Below are 7207 nucleotides of genomic sequence, written 5' to 3' on the forward strand. Positions count from 1 at the left end.
CTGGGCAACAGGTGCTTATTTCTCCTTTAGTTTTCCGTGTGGCGCTGCTCAATCCGGGGTCTGGGCATGTGGGGGAGCGCTCTAGCCTCTGACCTCCGCCGGCCCCCTCACTTCCCCGGGAGGAACATCTTTCTCGAAGGCCCTCGTCAGAGTTTCTCGGCCGTCCTAGGCCAGAACCCGGGCCCGGCTCTCTCACGATCCTCTGGGCGCCACAGAGCCCGGAGTGGCTGAACCTCTAAACCAACCTCTGCCCGTCTCTGGGAGGTGGAGGGACCTTTAAGAGGTGGGGCTTGTGGAGGAAGTGAGGTCACGGGGGGCGTGCCCGGGGGGGGGATGGAGCCGTCAGGGCCCGCCCCACAGCTGTCTTCCGCTTCCGCTTCCGCTTCCGGGCGCCGTGTTGGTCCGCTCCCAGGCTGACGCGCAGGCCCGCCACAGACCCAAGGTCGGTCAGCGGAGTGACGCTGGAGCCCCGAGCCGAAGTGAACCTTTCTCTAGGTCCTTCCCGCGCATGAAGGGCGGCGGGCGCACCGTCTCCTCGCTGTGCGCCGGAGCCGGGCGCCGGGCGCCGCTGGGGGGCGTCGTCCTTCCCGCGCTGGGCGCCGCGAGGCCGGGCGGCCCCTGCGCGTCCCCCTCCCTGCCCCTCCCCTCCCCTCCCTCCTCCTTCCCCTCCCCCCTCTCCTCCCTTCCCCCTCCCCTCCCTCCTCCCTTCCCCCTCCCCTCCCTCCTACCCCTCCCCCTCCCCCTTCCCCCTCCCCCCTCCCCCCTCTCCTCCCTTCTCCCTCCCCTCCCTCCTTCCCCTCCCCCCTTCCCCTTCCCCTTCCTCCCCCCTCTCCTCCCTTCCCCCTCCCCTCCCTCCTTCCCCTCCCCTCCCTCCCTCCTTCCTCTCCCCTTCCTCCCCCCCTCCTCCCTCCCCTCCCCTCCCTGCCCCTCCCCTCCCTCCCCCCTCCCCTCCCTCCTCCTTCCCCTCCCCTCCCTCCTCCTTCCCCTCCCCTCCCTCCCTCCTTCCCCTCCCCCCCTCCTCCTTCCCCTCCCCCCTCTCCTCCCTTCCCCCTCCCCTCCCTCCTCCCTTCCCCCTCCCCTCCCTCCTTCCCCTCCCCTCCCTCCTTCCCCTCCCCTCCCTCCTCCTTCCCCTCCCCCTTCCTCCACCCTCTCCTCCCTCCCCCCTCCCCGCCACCCTGTTCGCCCGTGTTTCCTTACGTGGCCTACGACTAGCGCGTGCCCGTGTGTGGGCCCTGGGGCTCCAACTCAGGGCTTGGGCGCTGCTCTTGAGCTCTTCGCCCAAAGGCTGCCGTTCTTGCCACCTGAGCCACAGCTCCACGTGTGGGTTTTTTTTTTGGTGGTTAGTTGGTGGTAAGAGTCTCATGGACTCTTCAGCCTGGCTGGCTTCGAACCACGATCCTCCAATCTCAGCCTCCGGAGGAGCACCTGTGGGGTGGGGAATGACTCTGGGGAACAGTTTAACCTGTGTCCCGCAGGGTGCTTGGCAGCACCCTCTGGCTAAGAACCTTCCAAGGCTGCAGGCTCGCGCACTGCATGTGAAACCCTGCGTTCCACCAGACCCCAGGACTGCAAGCTTCTCAGAACTTAGTCTGCTGAGCCTCCCCAAACATCATGGTTATGGGTGCAGCATTTCTTGACTACAGCCAAGCTTGAGTTGTAACTACCTCCATCAAGCTGAGAAACCCTAGCTGGGCTTTCCTGCCTTGTTTCCCAGCAAACCATAAATAAATAAAACCATTAGAGTTGTTCACAGGCTTAACTATGAGGCCCCCGCTTCAGGGAAGCATCTGACTAGGTAAATGAGAAACATTCCCCCAACTACCCTCTTTCTGACCCAAACAAAAGGGATCCAGCTGCTCTCTGTAAGTCCCCAATAAGTTGCACTGGGTACAATCCTGGGCTCTCTTCTTGGCCTCAGCACTCTGTGGCAGGGAGGTAAGTCTTCATATACCAGGACTGGACTGTTCTAGAAACCATGAATCTCCTGAAAGTCTCAGTTCTCTCACCTGTCTTCAGAAAGCATTTGCACTGCCCCAGAGTGTTAAGCCACGTCAAGAACAGTGAAGTCTGCTTTCTGGGAGTAACCAGGTCTCCAGTTTGGGGCCTGGGTCAGAGTGCTCTCTTCCCCTCCCATGGCTCAGGCTCACTGCACCCCAGCCACACACATCCTGGTCCAGAATATGAGGGTCAGGCCTCTGCTTCTCATGTACTCCTGGAAAGTGGTTCCCTGGCAACCTAGGGGCAGTTTCAGACTGAAATCCTGCTGTCACTCGGGAAGGCAGTGGGAGCTCAGGTTGCCTGTGATGGTGTGTTACCCTCACTGTGTGACAAATCACCGCAGAGGAAGAACTTGAAGCCACCATAATGTTTGTACTGTGGCCAGGAATTTGGGAGAGGCTTAGCTGGATATGTCTGGCTCAGGGTGAGATGGCCAAGGTCTTATGAAGTCACTGTCAAGATGTCAGCTGAGTCTGCTGTCATCAGAAGTCTTGATGGAGCCAGATGGCTGTCCAGAGGGCTGGCCTGACTGTAGGCGAGCCGAGTCAGTTCTGCACCCGTGGCTGTCCCGTAGTGGTTGGCCGCCCTAGAGGAGTTACTCCCAGAGAGCAGGCGGAAGTGGCAGTGCCAGTGTGACTTAACCATAGAAGTCACACACCATCCTTGCTGTAGTCGCTATGGGCCACAGAGACCCTAGTCACCAGGGAAGGGATCACACAGGCATCTGCAGGCACCTGCAGTGCACAGCAAAGCAGTCCACTGCAGTCTGTTTTGCCCCCATCCAGTCCCTAGGCTCCATCCATGGGAGCAGGCCTGGCTTTGAGGGTTGTTCAGAAAGCACTGGAACATCCGGTGGGTGCACAGAGCCACAGAAGCTGGAGAGAGCCTTCATGCCGAGTTGAGGCACTGCACGCAGCCTGGAGCCCCATCCGGGCTGCCAGTCATGGGGAGATCTGGGCTGGCAGCAGGAGAGGAGAGGGAGAGGTAGTTTCCCAGCCCAGAAGCTCTCAGGGAGGGCTCATGAGGAGATGGTTGTGAATCCAGGAAGGCTTAGGCAGGGAGAGGACAGTATCAGGGCACAGAGTCAGGGCACACAGGGATCTTAGTCCCGTGAAGCATGCTCTAAGATACTCTCCCTCCCATCCCACCCCCTTCCCCCTTCCTGGCTCCTACCTGACATGCTGATCACATACATTGCCCTGTGCTGGGATCCAACAGTGGTTGAGAACCTAGCCCCTGACCCCATAGTGCTTCAAATGACAGTGCTGAGTTTGGGACAGGGCTGATGATAGCCTTGAGACGGAGTGGTGGTGAAGGCAGTTCTGAGCCTGCTGATTGTGCACACACCACCATGCTGCAGTGGGTGCCATCATGCATTCTCTGTTGGACAAATGTGAAAACTGAGGCTTATTGCCCAAAGTAGTGGAGAGGCCAAAGCTAGGCAGAGCCAGAACCAAGCCTATTCCCGGGCCTCACCCCTGGACACCTGGAACCCAGACTGACATGAGTATTTAGCCCTCATCCTGGCTCTTGGGATGCAAAGGCCTCACTTCTGCACTGGCCAGAGAGCTCCCCAGCCCTGGTGGTAGGGGGAGGCGGTGTGGACTCACGTGTGGGTCAGCCTCTGTGCGCGAGCTCACCCAGTGACTGATTAGCTGGGCCTGTGAGTCTCCCGGGGAGGGATTTTCAGGGATTGCTTTGGAGCAAAGCGTCTCAAGGCCTGACCTCTTTCCCTGGGAGGGGGCGGGGAGATGCCCAGCTTGGCATATGAGCAACCACTCATCTTTGGGGTCCCACATCTTGGGACCCCACACAGCTCATCTGCATCCCAAGCCAGCAATGACTTCAGTCACTGTGGCCATGAGTTGCCAGAGGTGCCTTTGGCAGGCCTGGGCTGGCACTGAGGGCTTTCTGGGCATCCTTGACCTTGTTCTCTGAGACTCCATTGTGGGCTGTTTCTCTGTGTCACAGATGAGGAAACAGGCTGGCAAGGTGAAGACCATTGCCTCAATGCATGTGCAATTCAGAATGTTCTTTCAGAACTCAACTTGGATCTGCCACAGCTCTACCTCTGCGCAGTCACTATGCGGCTCCATCCACCATTGTCACTGGACAGCTGGACAGGACAGGCCAACCCCGGCTGAGAAAGGCTAACAGCGCTGGGGAGCCTGACCCTGGGCAGGTTTACCTCTGGCATTCTGGTGACTCCACCAAAGGTAACCACTGCCTTGCTTTGGGTGTTTCTCATTCAAAGTGAATTTTTATTCTGTAACTACTATATCTACAAATAATGTACACACAGGTGCCATGTGTGTTTTTCACATTGGTGTATTGTTTTCAGTGCAGGGGATGAAATCTAGGGCCCTTGCCCGTGCGGGCAAGCTCTGTGCCAATGTGCCTCCTCTTCACCTTCATGAAAGACGAATGCTGAATGCATTCATCTGGAACTTGCTTTTCTCTTTCTTCCCTGTATTCCTGAGGCTCATCTGTGCTGGTGCCATATACTCTTCCAGAGAAAGGCGATGACTTGATTGTTCTTATGTTTATTCTTACTTGTTCAGGTAATAGGATTGTTGTTTCCATATTAAGATGGGAAAACGGGTTCAGAGAGTTAAGGAGCTCATATTGGATCAGCCAGCCTCTGAGTGGTGGGAAAACACCAGCATATTCCCAGATGAAGCAGTTCTCTTGCTTCTTCAGATTGACTGTGAACAAAAGGAGGAAGAGACTTTGTAGCCTGGCTGGTCCTGGGCCAGCTTGGTACACATGGCCGTCCAGGAGTGGGGCTTTGCCATGGGGCTGGCTTGGGGGTGGGGGGTGGCCCTCAATCCCAAATCTATGTACGACCTCTTTCTACCCCAGGAGTAGGTTTAGGACACAGCATGTAGACTCTGGGTAGACTCTGATTCCATAAAACACCCCTTGCTAAGGGCTGTGAGTAGAAGATTCCTGAGCCAGGCTCAACCCCAAGCTTCAAATTCCTTGTTTTAACGTGGGGCTAATCATCTCATCAGCCCAGGACAAGCTGGGAACACTGTTTAGAGCACCTGAGATGCAATGATCTGAGAGGCTCAGTTTCAGTTTTGCCCAGCTAGATCCACCCAGATAGATCAGCGGATTGATTGATTCCTTCTCCTGACATGCACTGGACATGTGTTTGGGGTCAGGTGCTAAAAAGGGCTCTGGAAATCCAGCTGGAGTAGGAGTCAGTAGCCAGAGGTGGCAGAGCACACAGCTTGCAACTACCGCAGTTGGGGCTCTCAGCACAGGTGAGCAATGTGGCCCTGGGGAATCCCGGCCCACTGTCACTCTGCACCTCTTTTCTCTCCAATGAGATGGACTTGGTGGGGGGGGGGGAGGGGTACCTGGATCCATGTGTGGCTATGGGGAGTGGGGCTGTCTTCGTTCCCCTCATCTGGACCTCACATTGGCCCCCAGGCCTCGGTAAATGGTGAGCATTGTGGAGCCCCAGAGATGCAGCTGCTGGCTGGGCTCCCGCCTGGGCCGGCCCCGTGCTGTGTGGACAGGGTCTGATTCGGGCTGTCAGCTCCCGGCCCAGACACGCAGGCATGTCACCTTCAGGACAGCTGGTGAAAGCCCCCTCCTGCAGTCCCCATCACCTGCTCCCTCTCCCTGCCTGGGGAGTGGCATCTGCTTCTCTCCGCTTCCTCGGCTGCCTGGCTGGCCCACCCTCCAGAGACCGTCAAGCCTTGGTGCCTGGCACAGGCCCTGCCCGCTCTGCCGGGTTGGCTGCTGGCAAGGAGAGCCTGCTCACCCTCACGCTGCACTGGCACCAGCCTAGAGCAAAGGAAACCCAGCAAGGAAAGCCAACTCAGGACACCCTCAGAAATGACTTGGGGCGCAGACCGCAGGAGACCCCAGGGCAAGCCTCATGTGACCCCTCTCCGGGAGCCAGAACCAGAGGGCCTGCCGGGTCCTTCCGCCCCTGCTGGGGGTCTGCTTCACAAGCCCTCCGGAGAGGCGGAACTGGGGTCTGCCCTAGATACTTGGCCAAGGTTCAAGAGATTGGGGTAGTAGAGCACAAGGCCCCAAGTCCAATCCCTGCCACCAAATTAATTTTTTTAAGGGAAAAGCTTGGGAATTGGGTTAAATGGCCTGGTTATTGATGTTAGTGCTGCTGAGCAACCTTGGGCATGTTTCATGCTCTGAGCTCCAGTGTTCTCACGTACCACTCCTTTGTATGGTAGGATAGGATGGTAGAAAGGGTGCTGTCACCCAGAGAGCCTGCCACCCAGATCCAAGGACAGCGTTTAAGGGTGGGTGTTGAGTGGTGTGTAGTGCTATGTTGGAGGAGGGCAAACCCTGGCAGCAAGAGCAGGAAGCTAGCTGGTGGTAGGCTGGTGTATCCCAGCTGGTACAGCTGGTGAGAACCTGGATAGAGTGGCAAAGGGGAAGCCAGAGCGAGGCAGGGGTAGGGAGGCAGGAACTGCCAGGTGCCAGGGAAGGAGTCAGAGGGTGGCCAGGGGTCAGGGTGAGGAGGCCTGGCGGGGTGGGTCCCCAGAGCCTCTCTCAAAGGAGAGCCGTTGAGGACCCCTGAGGAAGGGCGAGTTTGTGGGGTGGCGGCGTGAGTCACCGGCATCTGTAGTGAACCCGTGTGGGCTGTTTTTCTTGTCACTGTCTCTGACTGACCGCATTCGTGGTTAGAGTAATCTCGAGACCACTTGGAAGTGTCCACAGGCTGTCTCTGCAAACACTGCCATCTTAGGTAAGGGCCGAGCATCTGAAGAGTGTGGTGTCTTGTTGGTATCTACCACAGCGCCGTGTGGCACAAGGAGTGTGATGCCAGGTGCTCTGAAACGCCTTGCCACAGGCCCAGGTGGGCAGTTAGCCTCAGTTTCACATAGAGGACTCCTGAGTTCCCAGGCCTCACGCCTGGAGGTAGAGGCAGGGATGAAACAAGCAGGCCCCAGGAAGCAGCCCAGGCCTGTGGAAACCCCACAGGGCCCTAACCACCCACCCTCCAAGGCCGGCAGGCTCACAGGGAGACCTCTCCCTCCCGCCAGTCATTCATCTCCAAGCAGAATCAGTGGGTGCTTCCTGCCAGCTGGGGGCTTGGTCAGGGACAGAGCCCAGGCCCAGAGTGCAGGCCCCAGGACTGGCAAAAAAAGAAAAAGAAAAAAAGAAAGAGTATCCTCCTTTGGTTGTCTGTGTGTGAATGCCCAGAGTCCTGTATAATTTATCCCGTTCT

Source organism: Dipodomys merriami, unplaced genomic scaffold (genome assembly GCF_024711535.1).
Source record: "Dipodomys merriami isolate MVZ:Mamm:240054 unplaced genomic scaffold, mDipMer1.0.p SCAF_13, whole genome shotgun sequence".
NCBI lineage: Eukaryota > Metazoa > Chordata > Mammalia > Rodentia > Heteromyidae > Dipodomys > Dipodomys merriami.